General features: G+C 38.4%; 1 long non-coding RNA gene across 2 annotated transcripts in view; it reads left to right on the top strand.

Moving 5' to 3' along the window:
* LOC121928934 overlaps positions 1-25,707 on the top strand; it is a 112,883-nt gene that overhangs the window by 54,676 nt on the left and 32,500 nt on the right. The window contains exon 2 of one of the 2 annotated variants that reach the window (XR_006103602.1): positions 7,059-7,136. This is a non-coding gene — a long non-coding RNA (uncharacterized LOC121928934). Of the gene's footprint in view, positions 1-7,058; positions 7,163-25,707 lie in introns of both variants that reach the window. The other variant, XR_006103601.1, reaches the window with a different exon arrangement.

Raw genomic sequence — 25,707 nt, 5'->3', positions numbered from 1 at the left:
GTTTCAAAGAGGGAAACAAATCAATTTCCAAGTCATATGACAATGGTACAACATGATACACCAGCAGGAGACTCACAAAATCATGTGATAAGATCCATATACTTAATGCAGTAAAATTGCAGTATAACAGTGTTGTATGATAAGCTCCTAAGACTCACAAAGAGGAGGATAAAATCAGTCTCTGTGACAACTGGATCTCTCAGATCTCTCACACTAGATCTTTCAAATCCCCTCACATCACTGGGTTACACAGGATTCTTCTCCTGCCTTATCCTAAATAGCTTGAGGCTTCTTTTCCTTCAGAGCTATCTTTCTAACCCTTGGCCCTTGTACTAACTTAAGTGTCTCTGCTATTAAATGTTTTTTATTAGTCTTAGTAGTGTATTTTGATGTTATACATAAATCACTTCAGGCCACTTCTTTGTGAACAAAAAGAAAATAACTTTTATTTGCATGCAGAACGTACGATAGTATCTTTCTTGGTAGCTGGTTCTGAAGCTTGTTGTTGCAATATATAAAGTGAACCCTTATTATACACTGGGGTTTGGTTCCAAGATCCCCTGAGGATAACAAAATCTGTAGATGAGTCCCATTAAACATAATGACATAGGAAAATGGTGTCCCTTATTAAAAATGGAAAATCAAGGTTTGATATTTGAAATTTATACTTTTTTTGAAAATTTTCAAACCATGGATGTTTGAAACTGTGTATAAAAAATCCGTGTATAAGAAGGGCTGACTGTATTTCACTTCAGATGCTACAAATTTACTTTGTTCAAGTTCCCTCACTGACTTGTTTCTTCCAGAACACACTCCTCATATGTCACTGGACTTATTCCTTTGTCCTTTTCAAATCTTTCCTTTCTTACATAGGAATCTGAATCCTATGGAGACTAAACTCTTATCTGCACCTCTGGTAGTTCTAACTGTTCTCAGCAGTTCTTGACACACTCATCTAACTCTTAACAACTCCTCTTCCTTTTTATAGCCACTCATCATGCAGGCCCTCACCTTTTTGCCAGCCTGTCTCCCGTTCAATGCTCCGAACATTCCAATATGCCAGTGTCTCTCCACAGTCTCAAATTTGGCATCATATAAAATTGTAAGGCAGATTATCAAAGAAATTACAATGTAAACTAAGTATTTTATATAAGAATAGCAAAACCTATTGCTAACAGTTCCTGCATATCCCTGTTGTACTGAAATCTGAACTGCAAAATCTGCTGTTAGAATGATCCACATTTGACCCTTTAAGATCAAAGCACACATCACTTTAAACACAAAACTAGACAAAACATCTTTCCTCCCCATTTTGTTATTTGATGCTAAAGGTGTTCTGAATTGAGATGTATCTAGATTAAAAAAAAAAAAGGAAGGGAACCTCTATGAGGGTCCCAGTTTGGACTGTGGCCACTATACCTACAGTTTGGATTAGGACTAGAGTGGAAGAAAGGTAAAATGCCCCTATTCCCCATGCTAGGGTGCAGATCTGGATTTACTCCTGCTTTTGCTCCAGAGTAAAACATCTATCTGCTGTGACCTGACTTCAGGACTCCAAGTACATTTTTATATAGTTGTGAGAAATTACACCAATATTGTGACAGTGAAGAAATGTTCAGAAGGTTGGTTTGGGTTTAAATGGACAGCAGGAGAGTCAGTAAGATGGAGTGGATCATAGCCTGGCCTGACAGCAAAGCTCTTACACCCAACTATGACCATGAAGCTACAATTGGTGCCCATCTTTATAAGAGGAATGGACTATCATGACTCACCAAGTAGATGCCAAGCTTCACTATATGTTGTGTCCTAGAATGCCCTATATAGCTTGGGCAAGGTTGTCTGACAAACTGCTGTCTCCTGCATCCCCATATGAGCCAATCTGTGCCCTGAGATTTGTGAGAGAGGGCTTTCTCAGTGGCTACCTCCAGGATCTTAAATTCCCTTCCTTGGAATGCTAGAATGGCCCTATCCTTGCGTTTTTTGTCAGCAGATAAATCGTTTTTAATCAGATGGGATATTGAGAAATGATTCTTTTAAAAGAAAGAACATTTTATAGGGTCTTGTATTGTTTTTAATTGTATGTTTTAAAATTGCTTTTTATTATTTTGATTGTTTGATTTCATTATAATGTTGACATTTTGTATGAGTTCACTATATTGTACTTGTTTTAAATTGTAAGCTGCCATGATGATAATACAGCCAGCTTGGTATAATGGTTTGAGTGCTGGGCTAGCACTCTGGGCTAGCAAGTTTGAATCAGGGTTCAAATCCCCTCTCGGTCATGGGAACCCCCTGAGGGACCTTAAGTAAGTCACATTCACTCAGCCTCTAAGGAAGGCAAGGGCAAACCCTGCCTGAACAAATTCTGCCAAGAATTCCTCAGAATAGGTTCAGTTTAGGGTCACTTGAAGGCACCCAGAAACAACAAATGATGATGATGGTGACTGTAATGATGTCAGTGGCCACAATGATGATACAGAGTGCTAGAAGGACCTTCAAGTTTCTTTAGTAACTCATGGAAGTTAGAATAATTGTTTAGCTGATGGGTTCTGTTATAGAGTTGTGGCCTGTTGTTTAATTCCATCAAGTGGTGTCAGAATCTGTTCTCTGCCCGTAAGAATACAAGGACACCCTTCATTTTTATTCCTTTCTTTGCTACTTATATGTGAGGCATGAGTAGGAAAAAGTGATTTTTTTGAGCAGTCAAATATCTGTGCAGAAAAAAACATGTCTATTTCTGTACGGGAGAATTGCCCACCACAATCATCCTGGATTGTGAACAGTGGTCAAAAACTACACAGAAACCCTCTGATACATGTACAGTGGGAAGATTCTTGGATGATCTATTCATTCTTGCATGTAGGGATGAAACAAGTGTACATTTATGTCCCTACTGTGCATTCCTCATCTGTTTGTGGCATGTTTAGCATGACCTGGGCTTTGCACATGCAGGTGCCTGTGTAATAAGTCCTGTTCACATGATCAGTTGTCTCCTTAATGGAGGCATACTAATTCCTTGAGCTGGTCCTATTTGTGCTCATAAATTGCATTAAAAACTCAGTACAGGGAATTAGTTGGTGAAGGGAAAATGCCTGAGCCAAAGGCTCACTCTTGAACTTGACTGCATATACACCCTACAGATGTGGAAAGTGCTCTCTATTGGAGAAAACAGCTAGACCAAAGAATAAGAATGATTTATAAAGCAATAGCAAGTACATTTCTATATCGCTTACTATATCAGTGCACTTAAGCACTCCCTAAGTGGTTTACAAATTGTAAGCTAATTTATACTGTATTGCCTTTTAAGATGGCCTCATTAAGAAAAAGGGAAAATCACTTCCCATTTGAGTAAAAGTTTGTCTTTCCACCACTTTGTTTGCAGACAATTTTTATTATGATAGCTACATTCTTTGGTTCCCTAGCAACAACTATTTAAATACAGTGAAATGTTCCTTTTCTAGAGAGCAGGAAAAGGGCCAAAGTAATAAGAAACACCTCTGGAATGCTTAAAATGTTCAGGATTCTCTTCTTGAGTTTACCCTTGCTATCTTGAGATAAGAGCAGCTTTGCACACATTTTGGGGTATGGTGCAATCTACCTTGAATTGTGGAGGGAATCTCCATGTATTGGATTGGCAAAGGGTAGCCACAAAGTTGCATGGGAATGAGGTGTGTTGATGTCTTTATATGTGTCTGTGTCTATGAGGTAAGACATAACACAGAAATTTTAAGGGAAGCTAAGCCAAATTTAGACAGATGAATATATGAATGTCAGTTTTCTATATTTTGGCAAACACAAACCTCTGAACTGAAGAGGAACAGAGAGAGGTCGAGTGCCAGAAAAGCTATCTGCCCAGTTATGGAATGATAGATCAGAATCTGAAATGTTGCCACTTTATCAAAATTGACTAACCATAAAATATCTCAGTATAGATGACAATCATGTGAACTCTTTAAAAGTTGCTTTATTCATAATACTTTGTAACAAAAGATTTCATAATTTTGATGTATGTCTTTCACTGTTGTCATTTAATTTTGCTTTTTAAAAATATAAAACATTTGTTTCAAACATTCATTTAAAATGAGAGTGGGAATTATTTAATTTCAGATGGAGTTAGAGTACAGGCCAAACCAACCAAAGTCCCTATAACTGAAAAAACCCAAGATAAAAACCAAACAAAACAACCGAAGGGTTCTGACAGCTTTTGAATTCAGTACAGTCACGTTGTGTGCTAACAACAGAAAGGGTAGAGAACCCCCCCCTTTTTTTTCCCTTTGGCAATTATAAAAATTATATAAATTCTAATAATAAAAACCAAAGGCCAGACGCATTTCGACTGACGTCTTCTTCAGTGGCCTGCCAATGTTAAAAATATAAAATATTTTACAATTAGCATGAGGCTCCATTGAAATTGGTTTGCTACATTCACATTTCTTTAGCTATAGCCCTAAACATCTTAGGTACACTAATATGGGTATAATGCATGAAATTATCATTGGTCACTTAGGATAACAAACAAAGTAATCTTACTCAGATAATGGTTTTCTATGAAACATTTTTTTGTTGTTTTTTTGGCAGGGGTATGTATACTATCCCATCAGAATGACTTCATTGCTGCTTCCTTGACATTCAAACTCAGATTTGAAGCTGTCGTTTTAATGCATGACTACATGATTTAAAACTACATGCTTTAAAACAAAGTTCACCAGCCACGTAGAGTCAAATCAGTAGTTACAAACAGGACAAAAGAAGTAATCACAAATTGGTCCACAAACATTCTGTACCTTATTTCCAGTCAACACAACATTTTTACTCACATGAAAGGGTTCTCAGCTTTTAAATAACATGTCCAAGAATTCCAACCCATCTTCAAAAGACAATTTACACCGGGAAGTGAGTTCCAGAGTCTAAGTGCAGCCATTGGGGAGGCCTTCTTTTGTGTCCCACAGCTATACTTGCCATGATGGCGAGACTGAGAGAAAGGTTTCTCCTTATGATCTCAAATCCTAAGCCAACTTATAGAGGGAGATATGGTCTGCCAAATAGCCTAGTAACAATATTTCTTTTGTAAACTACCCTTCCAAGAAGCAACAGTAAATTGTAAAAGAAAATCTCACTTCGGAGAAAGGAACACACGATCTCAAGTAAATAGATACATAATTATATCACTGTTTCATTCTCTTTGTGTAGGGGGACTTGGAATAATTTGTAAGGCTTCTGTACTCAAATGATACAAGATGAAAAATGACACTGATGTAGCCAATTCTTTATATTACCAATTTTAGATAATAAGCCTAATCTTTTGGTATGCTGTAATGTAAAACTTGCAAAACATATAGATCATTTTGGGTTATTTTACACAAAGCTCACTCTCTCCCCCATCCTGATGTTTAGAAATAAGAGGCAAGGCTGGTCACCAGGGGCATGCAGGCTACATTTCCCCAGACTTCAACCATGTGCTGTAGCTATGCCCTTTCTGCCAACACCTGCATCACTTGCACTTCCAGGTTTTGGCTATTATGGGAGTAGACGATATGTACCTTCTATGCAAGTAGGGGCTGATTTTCTAAATACTCCCCTCATGTGTGTATACAGCAATACTTTTGCAGAACTTTTTGTATCCTTATGTACCCTATGGATGATGAAAAAGTATTTTTACCATGGTGGTATCTGGTACATGCACGTGGCCTGTGACAGCAATGGAAGGGGGCTAGCTCCAGTGACCATGCACTCCTCCATATTAGCACCTACAGGTGTGCATATCTGAACCTTTCCTATGAGGGAGCAGCACAAGATACTATGTGGTTTGAGGTAGTGTGTAACTTGTTGACCAGAAAGACAATTGATTTTAACTGAGCACTACAGGCACAGTGTACTCAACTATACCTAAGGATATCAGGCTAGCTAACTGGGACTCAACATAGACTGTACAATCTATACAGCTGTGCCTCCAACATCTTACTGTTTCCCTGTCTCATTTCATTTGCTGCTTGAGGTCTTATTCTGCTTAATAGGAGGTGCAGCCTTACTTTTATTGCATCTCCTAGAAAGGGATGAAAGAGGTTTATTACACACTGCAAAGGCTCCTGCAGATGGCATGCAATATTGTCCCTACTCCCATTGCACCATTTTGGGACCTACATATTGTGTTTTCTACAAGAGCTTGTCTAAGATCCAAAATACACTGCAGAAATAATTGAAATTGAGACTGCTTTAACTGCTTTGGCTCAGTCCTTGGGAATCCTGGGAATTGTAATTTATTGTGGCACGGGAGCTCTCTGACAGAGGAGGCTAAATGTCTCACAAAATTACAGTTCCCAGAATGCCCTAGCATTGAGCCAGGGAAGTTAAAGTAGTCTCAAACTGGATTATTTCTGCAGTGTGTTTTGGGGCTAAGTGCTTTTGTTTTTGTCATAGAACCAAATGGTGTTTATTAATGTATGTGGGAGGAAAGGGGAACCTTTGATTACACTTTTGGGATGAGTTCATCCAAACTTGCCTTTCTGCTATCAAAATGCACAACTGTCTTTGGCAATGAAACCTTTTACAGCCTGCATAGCCATCTCCCTGATTAAGTCAAAGTGGCTGTGATAGGATGTGGGGGATACAGGATGAACTACTGTTGAAGCAGCAGAATTTGCAATTTTCAATAGTTTGCAAAATGCTGAAATATTGTATGTATGTATGTGTGCACATATACACACATTCATAAATATATATGAAGATGTGAACATTACATGTTGCTTGGAACAAAGTCAATATTTTAAAGAAGTAACAGTAGGCACAGAGGCCTGTATATTTGTTGTTGTTGTTGCTGCTGTTTAGGATCATAGTAGGGAAAGGAAGTCTTTAAACTATCCATTCTCAGAAACCACAATCCTGGTAAAACCATTCATTCATGCTTTGCATTAACCTTTAAAAAATGTTGCTGAAACTGAAAGTGACAATTTAACCTAAATATACATACCCAACAATTCCACAGCTCCCTCTATGCTGTTTCTGCTTTTATATGTTGAAAGATACACACTAATCACATTACATCTCCTTTCTCTTGCCAGATGAATTGGAAGAAACAGTGACAAAATTAGCTCACGGCAGTTGGTCCAGCATCTTCTGTGTCTGCTCAAGAGGAGCAGGTGAGGCATGTTATCAGGTCTCCAAGGTACAGTACAAAGATCAGCCTGTTTTGCATTAATATCATTAGAAAATAATTCAAGTAAGCTCTTTCCACATATTCAGTTGCCAGAGATGATGACAAATGTGAGCCATCTTCACTGTATTTCCTGCCTTACAAAATGTAGTTCATTCATCAGTGGAGGCAGAATGTCTATTTTGTTGGATGCTGAATTTGATATTCCAGTTTCATATTGTTTGAACGTAATGCAGTTTTAACCCTTATAGAAAATCATTCTGTTGCTGTTTTAACTTACATGAGTACTTGTCAAAAAAAGCTCAAATGATCTTACAATAAACTTGCTAAAACCAAAGCTGTCTTTGCATCTCAATAAAAAGCAATAAATGCAAAAGTGAAAAATATCAGTAGTGTCATAATCCAGACAGATAAAATTTCTTTTTAAAAAACCCAGCTGTATTTTTTATTGGCTGGGCACTCCCTAGTAATATTTGTTTCCTCTAATCTCTCTTTGTCCATGAAAAACCATGGACCAATACTTAAGAGCCTAAAAGGTAGAATAGAAGGATGCCCACACCAAAGACTTAGCCAATTATTCCTCCTAAGAATTCTTCTGATATCTTCAACTAACTGTTTTTTATGGCACACATTCTATGCTGTTTTATATTTCCAGCCGGATGTTCTTTATTTGATAAAAAGTTTCCAAAGCTCTCTACTGTTTCTGTATATTTAAATTATTCCTATCCATCTCATCCTCCTCCATGGGGAGATGGGGGTGCAGTAGTTTTTTCTATTTAAAAAAACAACTCTTTGTCAGACAGACTGTCTTGGTCAGACAGACTGTAATTCAAGAATTATAGGTGAAAGGAATGAAATGACAGTCTGAAAACTATAATTTATCTATTTGTGGTACCATCAGAAGCAGCTGTTAGAGGGAGGCAAATTAAAGATTTGGGCTTCTTTAGACAGTTTGTCTAGGAGCATCAGCTACTGAGAAGAACAAATAATATTCATCCATTTTAAAAGTAGCTTCTGGATATTCCTTTTTTGCCCTGTTGGATTTCTTCTCATTTCAGCTATTCCTACAGCAGCTTTATTGTCCATGTATGACCTTAGATTATAAACACTTACTCCAGTATTGCTGAGTTTACATTGATTCTTGAGTATCTGAACACTGCACTATACAACATGCATAACAGACTGTGCAGCCTCCATATGTTTTATTACTTACGAAAAAAGCTTGTGGACATTCAGTACAGATTTGGATCATCATTGTAATGTTGGGCAGCAAACATTTTCCTTAGAGTTGCTGTCTGCTCACACACACCACCTGCACCCATGAGTTAAGGAAGAAAAACTCCTTTGGGGCAAATGGAGGGTTTTTTCTCCTATCTTTGTTTAGCTCCTACATGCATGGAGTAGGGATGAATTCAAAAAGAGAAAGACTACTGTGGAAGAAGTAGCTGCACATACATTGTGGCTTCATTTCCATTCAGGTCCCCAGATATACACTTATTTTAAGTAAACAAGAAAAGATGCTCAGCCACATACCACATATTTAAAAGAGAATATAGTTCAGTCCTAAGAAATGAAGATTTTGTTGACAGAATTACAATATTGAAATTCACTGTGTTTATTTCCAGTAGTGTGGAAATTTACAATGTAAAGAGTGTACCAAACAACAATCATTATAGGTCTTAGCTTTCATAGGCAGTATTGGGGGCGTGGGAGGAAATTTGGCATTTGGGAGATATTTTGCTGCAATATACCTAAATTAGTTTTCTTTTCAGATTACATTAATTTAAACCATCCTGCTCTGTGTTTATCTGGAACTCTAATATCTATTTTGATCTTTAACATATTTAATAAAAGGATACCATCTTACATAAAAATGCATCTGGTTTAGCTTTTCCTTTGCTTAATATACTATTGTTAAACAAATTTTTCATAATGTCTAATAAACCATATCCTTTTATACCATACAAATAATGAATAGTTGTCTACATTTTTCCAACGTTCAGCTGTTATCAGATGGGGTGCCTCAGTGCAAAATCTCTCAAGGTCTTTATTTAAAACTGTGTTGTTTCCTTCATAAAAATCTTACAGGCTAACTTGGGATCCTTCACATTTGATTTCTTTCAAACAGAAAAAAGTATATATGATTACAAAGCTAATTTGGCAGTCCTAATACTTCATTCATTCATCCATTTTATACCCAGTCTTCCTTTTGGCATGGGGCCCATAATGGCTTAGAGTAATTTCTAAGAAAAATGCAGCTGAAATCTTATTTTACAAAAGTTGAAAAGAACCAAATATTTGCCATTGGGTGCCACTAGAGCCCTAATCCTGCCAACATAGTCATGATCCTGAAGCCTCAGTTCTAGAAATCTGAAGTGGTCTGTACCATATGTGTAAAAACTCTTTCCCAAATAAGTGGTGGGACAGATTGAAATAGTTTTGGAGACCATATTTTGGCTCAGTTATTCTCTCATAATTTGGGTTCTTTTGGTTTAATAGTTTTTTTATTAAGAAGATTGACATCTAGTTGGTATTCCATTGTAATTAGTAGTCACATCTACAGCCATTTGATCAAAATCTTTGATGAAATTATTTTATTTTTCTACCTGTACCTGTTTTGTTTGTACCTGTTCTAGGAAGCTTTTAATTTGGGGGAAATTAAGATACTTAATCCAATATAGGTGGAAAGGTTGTTCCAACTCTTCACAGACAATCGTTTCATCTTCTGGTAAAATTCCCTAAGACTGTATAAATTACATTTTCTTCATACTGTCCAATCAGCTGAACCAGGCAATTCAGTAAATGATGATGATGATGATGATGATGATGATGATTTATATTCCACTTTAATCACTTGGAATCCAAGTGGATTACAACAATAAAACAAGATACAGTTAAAAATTCTTTAAAAAAACCCCTATCCCTCCCCCCCCCAGTATAAAAACATAGTAATACTAAAAGGAGATTAAACCAGAAGGACGTTAAAACAATAGTATAAAATAACAGTTAAACTAGGTAGGAGATTTGTAGGAAGTTTATAGCAGGGTCCAGATAGGATGGAAATGACAATGGAGAGAAGAGGAGAAAAAGTAAAGGAGGGGAGGCAGGTAAATGGAGGTGGTCTAGTCTGGAATGGCCTGCCAGAAGAGATGGAAGCTACCTTACTAGCATGAGTGATTTTGTTTTTGTCAGCTGCCTTCAAGTTGACTTTGATTTATAGCGCATTTGTGAATGCGAGCTAAGGGCTGTGGCTCCCTTGATTGTGCTTATCTATCTGGAATGTGTTCTTCTTCTTTTCCTACTGTGCTTCACCATACCAAGCATTACCATATTTTCTAGTGAGTCATGTCTTCTCATGAGATATCTGAAGTACTACAGTCTCAGTTGGCTTTCAGAGAGAATTCAGGCATGCACTGCTGTAAGACCCATTCATTTGTCTTTTTAGCACTCCATGGCATCCTCAGAAGTCTTCTTTAGCATCACATCTCAAATGAGTTGATTTGCTTCCTGTCAGTTTTTTTCATTTTCCAGCTTTCACAGCCATACGTAGAAATAGGAAATACAATGGCATGGGCAATGGTAATTTCTGTATTCAGTGATATATCTCTACACTTCAGGATCTTGTTTAGTTGCATCACAGCTGCCTTTCCAAGATCCATTCTTCTGATTTCTTGACTGCAGTCACCACTCTGATTAGTGACTGAGCCAAGGTATGGAAAATGTTTGAACTATTTCAATGTCTTCACTGCCTGCTTTAAAATTATGTGCATTACCCGTTTTCATGACTTTTGTTTTGTTAATGTTCTTTTTTGTTGTAACCTTCTATTTCTGGATTGATCATTATAGTCCCTGTGCACAAGTTTTTGAATAGTTGCATTCATGGGTATGACTCTCTTTCTGCCACATTTTACTTTTGCTTCTCACTACTTGAAGAGTTTCATCCATCATCCATAGAGGCTTCTTTTTCTTTTTGGCTGCAGATAGTGTCTTTTTGCAATCCTCTCTGACAATGTTCTTTGATCCTAGGCCAAATTTTCCTACAATCTTGGATTCTGCTCTGTTTCTTATTTTTCATTCCAGTTACTTATGATTAAGAGGAAATCCTGTTTTGGTGCATATCAATTTCCTCTTGAACTCCTGCATAGAATCTTTCAATCTATTCTTCTTTTGCCTCTGTATTCGGAGCATAAACTTGGATTATGGTTATATTAATGGGTTTTTTTCCAGAGGTCTTATTCACGTGATACAATTAGGCTTTACTTCATTGCATTTGTAGAGCTATAGCTAAGAATACTTTGTATCACTGAGTATTCTAGGCATCCAGTGTAGGTATGATAAAAGAATTCAATATGAATTCCAGAGATGTTTTTCTGACACTCTAGAGAAGTTCAGTTCTATCAGTTCAGTCTTCTGTCATAAGGAACTTCCAGATGAACCTATAGTCTTCTGTCATCTTCCAACATGAATGCTAAAAATGCTTCAGTTGGAAGGCATCATATTTGACCTGCAAATTAGAAACACTCCAGCTTCTAAGTTGCAATTTAGTATTCCTCACAGTCATCCATATAACCATTTGAAAATGTTTGTGTTAGGTCTTCACTAGGGGTTGCTAAAAATAAAGCCATATCTTCTTAATTCAAACTAGTAAAATGTCCATTGTCTTCAATTCAGTATGCTAACCTTAATGCTAGAACAAGGGGTTCTAATCAGAGCAGAGACAAGCCACATTTAGATTGCCCTTTTTTAAAATCACCTATATTGTATTTCTGAAAAACTCTGAAAGTGCTGCTCAAAGTGGTCATAAGACTTATAAACACCAATGTGTATATCCCAAGTGGTTTTGTGTTCATATTACTTTTGATTCATATATAAAAGTGCTTTAAGGCTGCGTTCACACTGCAGAAATAATCTGGGATGACACTACTTTAACTGCTGTGGATTATTGTGCACCAGAGCTCTCTGACAGAAAAGGCTAAATGTCTCTCAAAACTACAATTCCCATAATTCCATAGTACTGAGGCATGGATTATTTCTGCAGTGCAGGTACAGTCTTGCCAGTCTAAACTATCAAGGTCATAATACTTAGCCTGTATTTATACATTTGTTAACATTTTTCTGCTGATTTTTCTATATCACTTTGTAAATCCTACGTACATGCCAATTTGCATTTACGTTGTGGTGAATTTTTGTAATATGTTGGTGATATGTTGGCCAGGCTTCCCCCCCCCCCCCCCCATGAACCTTGTTGTCATTCTTCTCCCCTGAAATTGTGATGTATTCCACCTTTTAGCCTTTTGTATAAATGTTGATGTTACGTTTTACTGTGATTGTTGTTGTACATTGTTGTTTTTAACTGGTTTTATTATTGTTGTGAACCGCTATGATCTATGGAATAGCGGTATATAAATAAATTTTATTATTATTATACCCTTCACAGCATCCCAGACAATACTTTATTCTATGTGAGAAGTTTTATTTAATCCAAAGTATTGTTTTAGTCCCTCTGCTGTATTATCAGAACAGGACTTAGGCATCTTAACAAGCACTGTAGAAAACAGGGAGTTGTGTGTAATATTGGTGATTTTTGCACCAAAAATGGGTTTTTGCACAAGCCCTGTTTCCACAGACACATGAGGATTGTATGTATATATACAAGTGCAGGGGGGGTGAGTATATAAAGCCAGTTCTTCACAAAGAAACCCACACGTATTACGTAATAATTGGGGGGGGGAGTTACATAATAAAAATGTTATTTTGTGTGTGTGAAAATGTCCCAATGCCAATGACAGGAAGCGTAAATTTGTAGTTAGCTCTCCATATCTATGGATTCTGCATCCATGGATTCAACATAACTTGATTTTTTTTTAAATTGCAAAAAGCAAATCTTGATTTTGCCATTTTATATAAGGAGCACCATTTCACTATGCCATTGTATACAAGAGGACATGCACAATCAGAGATTTTGGTAACCATGAGAGGAGTGGTGGTCCTGAAACCAAAGCCCAGTAGATACCAAGGACCCATGGTATTTTCCTACAGAGGTATGAACCTGTTGAATTCTTTGCTTTTCATCTCTACTTCAAACATTCTCATTAGTTCATGAACCCAGTTCAGACAGTGAATTCTACTAAGTAGTGCTGAGGATGCAGGAGATTTCATTATGGAGGTGTCCTACCCTGTGGTCAGTGTAATATCGAGCCCAACTCTTGGGACATTCTTGTAAGTAAAATCAGCATTATTATTCCCAAACTTTGAATTAAGGGAGAACTGAGACTAAGAATCTGGCCTTCCTGGACCACCAATCTACCCCCTGGATTTTTCCAATTAGCTATGCCCTCTTCACACCATTTGGTGCTTTCACAGATTTTGTAAGGCTTTTCCCAATACAAAGAGAATTCCCTCTCCCAAGGCACTAAGGGCTTTACAACTAAAATTTTCTGGTAATTTGTTTGACTCTAACCACCACTGGAATGTTCTCCTGAGATGTCTGTGAAATTAAGTTCCTCCACCATTGCGCTAAAACATGGCAAAGTCTGCCTAATAAATTCATGACCAGGGTGAGATTTGAACATGGGATTAGCCTAATTTACAGCTTAAACAGTTGATCAATGTACCATGCTTTCTGTCTCTGGAAGGAATGGCTATTCAGCTTGGTTATGGGACATGTTACATTTCCCTATGTTTCTGCTCTGAGGCCTGTGAGCAGATTATGAGGAATGTTTGCCAAAGCAGGAAAACTGAACTGAAAAGAAAAGCATATTCCATCAAGCAGAGGGGGGAGCTGGTGGTTTGTATTTCCCCTTCATACGCTGGTTGATTCTACACTGCGTGATAAATAGCTGCTTTTATGTGGAACAATGCTTACCACAATTGCTGACAAGCAGTTGTTTTCTCTCTGTTTAGTCAACCAGGCTTCCAGATAAAAGGAGTTTGGAAAGAAGAGGGGATGGGCGGGGGAGTTTCCCTATGCAGTGAGAAGAGTCAAACCACCGCAGTATTTGTATGCTGTCCATTGGTTAAGCAACAACTGAGTTAAATATCTCAAGTAAATGTTTTAAGTTCATACCCACCACTCTGCTCATGTCCATAACTTAATCCTGGTTTGACAAGGGAAGTGCTAATGTTATCCTTTGTATAGCAAATAAGTTCTCAGTGGTGAATTTGTTGAACGCTATATGATTCATTCTTAGAATGGAAAAATTGCTAAATTATACACATGGGGTGCACACATCCATCACCACACTACCCTCTGTGAATTATAGAATACTAAATAGAAAACTCCATCATGATTAGGAAAGTTTTTATGCCTCTTCACACTGCTGGAATTTAAGTTCTGCCCCAAAATATAGATATAGAAATAGACAAATTGCTATGTATCCCACTATGCACTAGACATATAAGGCATGCATCATGAATACACATCATACCATCTGTCTGTTCCATTTGTCTGTTCAGTTCTTCAGTCAAAACAAATCCGCTATCCCAGATTTGCTAGTGATGGGTTGCCTAGGAGCAAGGATTACAAAATTGCTTCTCAGTTTTTAAATTTATTTATTTATTTATTTATTGCTATCTTTTACAATATTGCTTTTCTGCACAATTATTTCTCTCTGCCAAAATTCTCAAATATGTCATCAAAACTGTTCATGAAGCAAACTCATTGTCCTAAAGATAGGCTCAGAATTACAACCATCTGAGAGGGGCCAAATCGAGCAAAAGTGATTTATGTGAGCAAAAGTGGTGCATATTGTGGTGGTGGTAAGAATGGCAATGATGATGTCAGAGCAAACGCAGAAATTTGGGGTCTATGAAAACTGTTCAACTGCAAATATTCCATTGCCCTATAATCTGGCAACTTCATGTTGTCCAAGTTCTGACTCAGACTTAAATATTTTATAGGGAAATCTTATTTGAAATGAGCTTACATTTATACGCTTCATGAAGAGGCTGGAGACAGATGAAGGATTTAAGAAGATGGGTTTGTAGTATTTAGTCTAGGGATCTAGCAGTTAGAAAGCACATTTGAATACTTGAGTCACATTTAGTGCCTCTGCTCTCTCTCCTGCATTTCAGCCTTCATGGAATGTCTTTGTCAAAATATGGATTAATGGCTATCCTGACATTCTCAAAACCTCTTTCTCCTCCTGTCACAGACACACACACCACACAGAAGGTACAGTACTTGTCAGCCACATACAGACAGGCAAAGAAAAGCATGATCTCAAGTTCAGCCACATTTCGCTGTCAAAAGTGTGAATACTTCATGGTGCTCAGTGTTGTCTCCTTGTAAGGTGGGGAACATGTAGGGAGAACAAGACAACTAGATAACCAGAGTATACCATAACTCAAAAACTAAACACTAATTTGTTTTATTAAAAATTAATTAGTGTTGAGTTGGGGAGCAGCCTTTGCAACACCCTAAATATTCATTCAGTACTATTATGAAAATTATAAATTGTGCAGCATTCTCTGAAGGAGCACAGAGAATAAACTCTGTGTCAGGAATAAACTCTGTAAGTAAATAAATAAACACAACCACATAGACCTCCAAGGAAGGAGACTCCACTACATTTCGAGGGAGTTTGTTCCACTTTCGAACAGCCCTTACTGTCAGGAAGTTCCTCCTAATGTTGAGAAGGAATCTCTTTTCCTGTAGCTTGCATCCATTGTTCCGCATTCTAGTCTCTGGAGCAGCAGAAAACAAGCTTGCTCCCTCCTCAACATGACATCCCTTCAAATATTTAAACAGGGCTATCATATCACCTCTTAACCTTCTCTTCTCCAGGCTAAACGTCCCCAGCTCCCTAAGTCATTCCTCATGGGGCATAGTTTCCAGACCCTTCACTATTTTAGTCACCCTCCTTTGGACACGCTCCAGTTTCTCAACATCCTTTTTTAATTGTGGTGCCCAGAACTGGACACAGTATTCCAGGTGGGGCCTGACCAAAGCAGAATACAGTGGCACTATTACTTCTCTTGATCTAGACACTATACTTTTATTGATGCAGCCTAAGATCGCATTGGCCTTGTTAGCTGCCGCATCGCACTGTTGACTCATGTTCAACTTATGGTCTACTTGGACTCCTAGATCCCTTTCACATGTAGTCTTGTTCAGCCAAGTGTCCCCCATCCTATATCTGTGCATTTCATTTTTCCGCCCTAATTGCAGTACCTTACATTTCTCTGTGTTGAATTTCATTTTGTTAGCTTTGGCCCAGTTTTCTAGTCTGTTCAGGTCATTTTGAATTTTGACCCTGTCCTCTGGGGTATTAGCTACTCCTCCTAATTTGGTGTCATCTGCAAATTTTATAAGTATGCCCCCAATTTTGTCCTCCAAGTCATTTATAAAGATGTTGAATAGCACTGGGCCCAGGACAGAGCCCTGTGGGACCCCACTGGTCACTTCTCTCCAAGATGAAGAGCCCTTGAGCCCTAAGATCTTCAGGAGAAGGCTTTCTCTCGGTCCCACCACCATCCCAGGCTCGCCTGGTGAGGACCCGAGAGAGAGCCTTCTCAGTGGCTGCTCCTTCCCTGTGGAAGACTAGGCTGGCCCCCTCACTGCTGGCCTTTCGTAGGCAGGCAAAGACATTTTTGTTTAAACAGGTCTTTTGAGATCTGGCAGGCTTGGTTTTATTGGGAGATGAGAGGGTTGTACTTGGACTTTTTAATTTTAACTCTGTATGTTTTTAAAAAATATATATTTGTAATTTTTATATTTTTATGATTTCAATTGTACAATTTTAACTTATGTTTATATATGTTCGCCGCCTTGGTTCCCATTTTGGGAGAAAGGCGGGATAAAATAAAATAAATAAATGGAAAGGAACCATTGTTGAGCACCCTTTGGGTTCGGCTGGTCAACCAATTACAAATCCATATAACAGTTGCCTTGCATAGCCCACATTCTACAAGCTTGTTTGCAAGAATGTCATGGGGAACTTTTTCAAAGTCCTTACTGAAATCAAGATATACTATATCCACAGCATTCCCTTCATCTACCAAGCTGGTAATTTTATCAAAAAAAGAGATCAGGTTTGTCTGGCATGATTTTTTTCTCTGAAACCCGTGTCGACTTTTTGTGATTATGGCATTGCTTTCTAGATGTTCGCAGACTCTCTGTTTAATGATCTAACTGTACTAAGGATTAAACATATAACCTCATACATGTAAAGCCTATGCTTCATAACTAAGCTATGGTCCCATACTGTTACGCTTAAGCAAAAGGTATTCTTCACCTATTTCTGTGAGAGAAACTTCACTAATATATTACACTGTGGTAATGCAGTGAATTTGAAATGTGGATCTTTCAATGTTTGGGACAGTCCTGTGGATCTTTCAATGTTTGGGACAGTCTAACCAATATTAGATAAAAGGAAATGTGCTTATGCTTTTGTAAGGCAGTAGTTATAGCAGTAAATGATGGTGTTCTATATCAGTGTATCTTTCTTCTGGAAGGCTTCTGTTTAGTTCCTCAGGCAGGAGGAACTGGTTACCTCAGAATAGATTTGCTGGAGGCTTTGCTGAATGAGAAATCTTCCTATAGGTGAAAATGAGTCCTTATGAATAGTCCATGGGATCAGTATTCTGGTGTAACAATTGAACTGTCAACACTAAAGCATTCATCCCCAGGCACATAATATAGCAAATTTTAAAAGCCCTGTCCAGACTGAAAGAAATGCAATTATTAACAGGTGCCACAAAATCATATGTGGAAAACATGCTTCATAAATGGAAAAAATGAGCCCAGTGTATGACGCATTGAATACAATGAGTCAAGTACATAAAGCAAGTAAGTTCAGCACATTAAAACTTATCAAGAATGTTACTGTACACATAAAACCCATTTCAGCACAAGAACTAATGGAAAACAACTTATAATGGAATGCTTGTGTCATATTATAGATTTAATACTACGCATACATAATATATGGCCAGCTTGTGTCCCTCTCAGTTGTGTTGGACTGCAGTTCTCATGATACTTAACCATTGACTGTGATAGCTAAGACTGCAGGTATTTGTAGTCTAATATGTAGAGTGCCAGTGGAAGACAGTTGCCCTACTCTACTGTATAATTTTAACAACACAATCTAGGTTGTCCCTGCTCATATGTTTTGCAGGCTGGGTACTGTTTGATATGTAGCAATGCGAATGCAGACAGCCAGTGTGACATAGTGCTTTGGGTGTTGGACTAGGTCTCTGGAGACCAAGGTTCACATCCTCACTCAGCCACAGAGACCCATTGGATTACGTTAAGTAACCCCCTGTACACACCGGCCTTAAAGGCCAGGTTGGGGGGAGAGTTGGGACATGGCGTCTACAGGACACCCAAGGCAGCGTGACACCATATGCTGTGCCACTCAGCGCACAGCATCACAGCACTTCTCCGGTGTGCGTCCACACAATGCAATGGCAAAGGATCACCATAAAGCTATATTGCCGTGGCTATTGCACCCTTTCCAGGACAGAAAAAGGAACTGGCCCCAATCTGGCAAAAATGGAGGTGCCTGCAGATCATCCCTTAGGAGTGGTCTGCACAGCCCCTCCACCACATTTTATAGGGTTCTTTTTAGGGTTGCCATAAGTTAAAAATGACTTGAAGTACAAAAAGTACAACAGCAACAACAATGCTGGTACAGATTCATGTGGGAAGCAATATATGTAATAACTGCAATTTGCCAAAGCTCTATTTTTAAAGGAATTTGCAATTGCATGGAGACCATTTCATATAAATGACTGACTGGGCAGGTTGAATTTCAAGGTAAAACAGTCCCATTGGAGAACAAACATATGAACCAGGCATCTGTTGCCAGGGCTTAAAAGGGATCTGGATCTTTTATTCTTCACAGAACATAACTTAAAACACATAAAATCATTTAAACACTGTAAAAACATTATTAAAACACTCTTAAACACCCTTAAAACACTCTTAAACACTCCTAAAACACTGTTGAAACTCATAAAGCTAGGAAATATTAAAATCATCCAGCATAATTTTAAAAAAATTAATTATAATTTAATATCAACTGGGTAGATCTGCCAGAAGAGATGGATCTTTGGCACAGGAAAGACTGTCCAAAAAGGACAGACTCCTGGCATCCAGCTTTGATCTTGGGGAAGCCGCAACCTCCAGACCATGGGACTTCCCTGCGGACCAAAAAGAATCTGCAAAAGGCGGGTTCTTCTTGCGGCGCCATTATGATGCTGCAGTGCACCAGTGGTGCACTTGTGATGTCACAATAGCGCCACAATGTGCAGACACTAGACATACATCATGTAATGATGGCGCTGCCTATTTGTACAGGGTGCCGCCATTTTGACACCCTCGTCACGTGCAAGGGGCGTCTAGAAGCGCCACCGCTCGCACGTGACAAGAGCACCCTATCGCCCCCGTCTGGACCGGGCCTTTAATACTCTTTTAAATTCAGACAACCTATTTAGCTGTTCAGTCTCGTCCAGCAGGTCATTCCACAGTCTAGGGGCAGGTGATGAAAAATCCTCTGGGTGAAAGTTGCCAGTCTAGTCCTGGCTAGTTGAAGTAAGTGTCCTCCAGAGGACCTGAATATATGGGGTGTATTATACAGGAGGAGACAATCCCATAGGTAACATGGACCCAAACTATGTAGAGTTTTATAGGTAATAATGAACATTTTGTACTTTTCCCAAAAACTAACTGGCAGCCAGTGGAGTGATTTTAATATTGGCGTGATGTACTCATTCCTAGATGTACCAGCTTTCAATCTGGTTCTGTGTTCTGAACCAAGTGAGGTTTTCAAATTTGGTACAAAGAACGCCCAGTGTAGAGCATATTGCAAAAGCATAGTCTTGAGGTTACCAGCACATGGGCTACCATCGTTAGTTCTTCCAGTTCTAGGAAGGGGCACAATTGGCATATCAGCCGAAGCTGATAATAAGCACTTCTGGCCAGCACATCTGGACTGACATTTGAAGAGATGTTTCCCGGAATACTCCCAATCTGTGGACACAGTCTTTCATGGGGAATGTAACCCAACCTAGAACTGATTGGCACACCACTAAACCCAGATTAGGCCCATTAATAGTAAGGACCTCTCTCTTGTCTGGATTCAGTTTGATTTTGTTTCTCTTCATCCAGCCTATTATCTCATCCAGGCATTCATTTAGAGGATACAAACTATCCTCAGTTGTTTTTGAAGGTATTGAGAAATATATTTGGGTGTCCTTACCATACTTATAGCACCTCACCCCATGCCTGCAGATGATCTCTCCCAGCAGTTTCATGAAGATTAAAAAAGATTGGATATAGAATGGCACCTTGTGTTCTGCCATATAACAGCTCCTTTTTTGAGGAGCAGCTATCCCAAGCACCACCATCTGGAACCTACCTAACAGGTAAGACTGGAACACGTGTCTCTGATTCCCACCCCCTACCAGCTGTTCCAGAAGGATACCATTATGGATGGTACTGAACACTGCTGAGAGTACCAACACAAACACACTCCCTCTGTTAATGCTAAGATGGAGAGTTCCAAAACACACTGCAGAAATAATCTAGTTTGAGACTGCCTTAACTGTCCTGGCTCAATGCTAAGGAATTCTGGGAACTGTAGTTTTGTGAGACATTTAGCCTTCTCTGTCAGGTAGCTCTGGTGCAACAATAAACTACAATCCCAGGATTCCCTAGCAGTGAGCCAGGGCAGTTAAAGCAGTCTCAAACTAGATTATTTCTGCAGTGTGTTTTGGACCTTAGGCAACCATAGCAGTCTCAACTCTGTATCCTTCTCTGAAGCCACTTTGAAATGGGTCAAGGAAGTATGTGTCATCCAAAACTGCCTGAAATTAGAAGGCAAGTGCCCCCTTGATCACCTGTCCCATGAAAAGAAGATTAGAAATTGGTCTCTATTTATTAAGGTTCAGTGGATCGGGGGGGGGGGCTTTTTAAGAAGTGGTCTAACCACTGCTTCTTTTTAAAAAGATAAAAAGTTCCCTTCCCTGAGAAATGTGTTAATAATATGCTATATTTGAGATCTAATTGCATCTCCTCCCTAAATGACCAGCCAAGTGGAACAGGGATCAAGAAAAGTTGTTTTCCTTACTTCCACGGCAGTTTGTCCATATCAACAATACTCAACAATTGAAATGATTAGATTAAAGCTAAAAAGCATGGCAAGGTGGGATTCAAAGGCAGATCAGGGGCTTGAAAATACTTTCATAAGTGCAGCCACTGTTCTACAACAGTGACTTTAAAAAACAAACAACAACTCCTCTCTGCATTATTGTTACAGTCACTAGAATGATTTGGATGTATTTGGCATCCAAAAAGAAGCCCTCGTTATAATAGTGGAGTTATGTATGTGAAGAATCTGAGTAGGATTTAATCAAATCATCCAACCATGACCTATTTCTTTACTAAAATAATATAAAGTCTGACAACAGAAAGGACATCCAGTGCTAGAACTGCCATTGCAATCTCCATTCACTCTGTTGAATTCCAGCAGGGCTGAAACTTCTGCCTGTTGTGTAAGCTTTTTCCTATGTGCCCCTGTACTCTGTAGCAATTAGATGAGTTTCTGAAAGGCAGTTTTTTGACCTTGTTTTGTTGGTTTTCATCAACTTTAAAAGTTTGACCTTAAGCATTTTCTTGGGGGATGGATGAGAGAGGGGAACTTGTGCTACATGCCATGCATTGTTGCCTTATCCTATGGAAACAGCTGCTCTGTGGAAGATTAACTGCACATATTTTCAAATATGGGAGTGTGACTCTTAAAACAAAAAGCAAGAAGCAACCTTTATTGCATGAAGGTCGCTTTCTCACATTGCTCTGCAGAGAGATATGGATACCCCCTAGAGTCTCATGGATCTGAAAGTGAATCAAGCTTATTATGAGAACAGAAACCCAGGAAACTAACTTGGCAACAAACATCACTTGGACGAGTCTAGATAATCGACATGGGGCTCCCATCAAAATGAAACTCCATGTTATATTGTCATCCCAATCCACACGATGTTCTGTATTAAGTTGCCTTATACTAATGCAGACTATTTGCCCATCTAGCCCTATACTGTCTATTTAAGATCTCATGTAGTAATATTTTCTAGTCCCTACCACAGGAATATGTTTGTTTGTTTGTTTGTTTGTTTGTTTGTTGGAATGCAGCCCCAGTTGTCCCTTACCAGCATAGCCAATAGTGAGGGATCACCAGAGTTGTAATCCAACCACATCTGGAAGGACACATCCATGACCTCCCACCCTAAAATAATTTCAGTTACCAAAGATTGAACCTGGGAACCTACATGAAGAGCATGTATTTTACCTTAGAATAAATTGTTTCCTCTCGCAAAGTTTATGCAAATTTACCCAAACTGCAATATTTTCATATCAGGGTATAGTTGTATACTCCAGATATTATGAATTCTTACACAAAATCATCTAATTATCTGCACTGGAATATATTTAGTTGTCTATTATAGAGAAGACTTCCAAAACCAATATATGGATCGATTCAATGTGTATTACTGTATGCATTTCCATATATCCGTGCCGCATTGGCAAGAGCAAAGAAACAAACTTAAATAGATCAGCCTGAATAGAAAAAAAGAGATAGAGTTAGACTTGGGCTTACTCTTCAGTGACAGTAGTATATTTAGAATCACATCTAGGCTGCCCTCATTCACAGTGAGAGGAAACTCCAAGACAGATGGTTATCATTCTTTGCATATTTTTCAGATATGGGAATGACTGGAGAGAATGTACCCTTGCTTTTAAAATTAACACAGTGTTAATGAAAGCAAACAGAATTTGTCCAAATATAAAATGCAGCTTTCCCAAACCAAGTGCCTTTGTGATATGTTGAAACACATTTCCTAGAAGCCTCCAGCCAGTCTTAGGCCAACATATCTGAAGGGCACAAGGTGAAGAAGGCATGTCTACAACCATTTAGTGCAGATCGCTTCTGCATAAGTGCCATGAAATGTGGAGTGTTTGACAATATTTTCTGATAATAGTATCCCTTCCTTCCTGAAACTGTACAACTATCCCATGAACAGACTCCTGGAAGACCTACTGTGTAAGTAGCCACTGTGATTCCTGGGCTAAACTGAACACCCCACCCATCCCTGGTTTTGTTACAAACTATTTGTGTGACTTAAGAGGAACAACTATTGCTATTTTCATCAATGAAAAAAGATAATTGATGGGGCAAACATTCAAGTAGGATATAGGTATGTTTTTTTCAGTTGCCATATTATGAGGCTCAGGATAATATATTGAACTCTAAGTAAAAGGTGGGAAGAAAGGAAGATAGAAAGAAACCCTGATTTTGTAAGGAAAAAGAATTAAATCAGAGCAATGTTCTCTTTCAATTCAGTACTTAATTATTGTATAACCAAAAGAAGAACTTTACACGGCAATGCTAAGCATGTTTACTCAGAAAAATTGAGTTCTACTGAAGCTTACATCACTGTAAGTGTAATTAAGATTGCAGCCATGAGACTGACTATACATTAAAAAATTGTATCGCTAAAATATGGCAAATGTAGATGGAGCCGCTGTGAGAATGCATCATAATATGCTTCATCACAATTGTCGTCACCACCATCATCATCACCTCCATAACTATTATCACTACCATCAACAATGATAATATTTAAAACATGAAACCATCACTTCCATAACTGTTATCACCTTCATCAACATGTTAATTGTTTAAAACATGAAACCATAATTCATTTTTTAAAAAATGCATGCTAAGACATGTCAGTACAATGATGTAGTGTAATCTCAGAGCTACAGGACAAGTTCCACATTGCTCTGATTTCTAAATGATGCATGTATTCCTTCAAAAATGTGAGGGGGCGGGGAGGAAGAAAGGAAATAAATAAAACCAGATTTAGGTTTCAATATGGGACAATCCTGAAATGAGAGGATGCATTTTTCTGTGGGAATGTGGCCTCAAAATGTCTCATTTCAGGATATCACGTTGTGTGGATTTCAAGTACAAGATTCATTTGCTCCCTAAAGCATAGCCCAAGTCTTTCTCTTGATTGACACACCAACCCAGGTCCCCTGTTGTGATCTTTCATTCTTTGCTGAATTGTATGGTTTAGGGCCAGAGCTCATGAAAGCAACCTCCACCTGGAGGCCACTTTAAATTGCTCCCTGTGGCGACTGTCTCCATGCAGCAAGCTGTTTGTGTGCCGTGGATTGCTATGCCAAATAGGGGAAAATTCTCCACACACCACCACAAACTTAAGAACCCTTAGAGAAAATGTAAAGCAGCCTCTATGTAACAAGGTGTTTTGTTTTGTTTTTTTAATGCAATAGCATTTAGTTGTTTCAGAAACCAGGGTGTCCCAGCCACAGTTGAGATGTCCTAAAATTGTTTTTCAAGCTATCATCATCATGGAAATGCTATAATTTCTGTGAATTCAAGTCTGCCCAGAAATTGTGAATGTATGAATGTAAGAACAGATGACTGAATGAGACCAAAGGTGTACCTGGCCTAGTATCCTGCTTTCTAAAATGATCTGACTGATGCCTCTGGGAAAATAGCAAATGAAGACAATAGCCCTCTCCCTCTTCTGCCTATGAAAGGGCTGTATAGCTATCATTGGTAGCTATTATCATGAACTATATTCAGTCCATATTTTAATGGAAAACAGCTGATTTATTGGAATACGATGCTAGCACAGAGCTGTTTTCCAGTTTTCACACGTTTCCAAATTTTGCAGTATAATTTGGGGCTGAAAAATATACCAAATTGAATATAAATATAAATGGTACATTTTAGGATAAAAAAATATACCAAAAATGTTATTCCGTTCAAAAACTGAATGCTGATGCTGGATGGAAATCAACTGATCTGTCCATTGCTAATCATGACTAATGTCCAGTGATATATATATAATAACCTCTATGAAATTTGACTGATTCTCCTTAAAATCCATCAAAGCCATCTATTTATGAATTCCATAAATTAATTATGCATTTTGGGGAAAGGATAATTCTGCAAGCACACAAACTGAGCTTCATATGTCGAGAGCCAGGTTGTTCACTTAGATATGTGCGCATGCTAGTGTGTATCTCACATCAGCAGGATGACATTGGACAGTTATTCATAGAAGATCAGTATTTCCAATGGAAGGTTTCCAACTCATTCTGCTTATACTAGTGATCATATGGTTTTATAAGGTACCTCTTTAGTGTACATTGCTATATGGCAGATCCACCCCTATTTCTTTAAGGCATGATTTCCCGACCTTTACAATTTTGATCGGCTTCCTGGACATGCTCACAGCTTGTCACAAAACCTTTTTGCATTGCTTTTCCACAATGTGTTTTACTTTTTCCTTAGTCCTTGTGAAGGTCCATTCATTCCATTCAAGGAGTGTGTACCAAACCAAGCAATTTTTTTCAAGTTTTAATTGGTTTAAATGGAAAAAAAAAATGTTTGTTTTGTTTTTAATTTGAGTACAGATTGGTATGGGACCCTTGTTTGTTGACAGCTCTTTGCTTTGCTCACACCCACTGAAGGAGAAGCTACACATTTAAATGGACTCCCCTCTACTGTCCCCAAAATAGG

This window comes from Sceloporus undulatus, chromosome 4 (assembly GCF_019175285.1).
Source record: "Sceloporus undulatus isolate JIND9_A2432 ecotype Alabama chromosome 4, SceUnd_v1.1, whole genome shotgun sequence".
Lineage (NCBI taxonomy): Eukaryota > Metazoa > Chordata > Lepidosauria > Squamata > Phrynosomatidae > Sceloporus > Sceloporus undulatus.
Note: the sequence above shows the minus strand (reverse complement) of the source record. Positions and strands in the feature narration are given on the sequence as shown.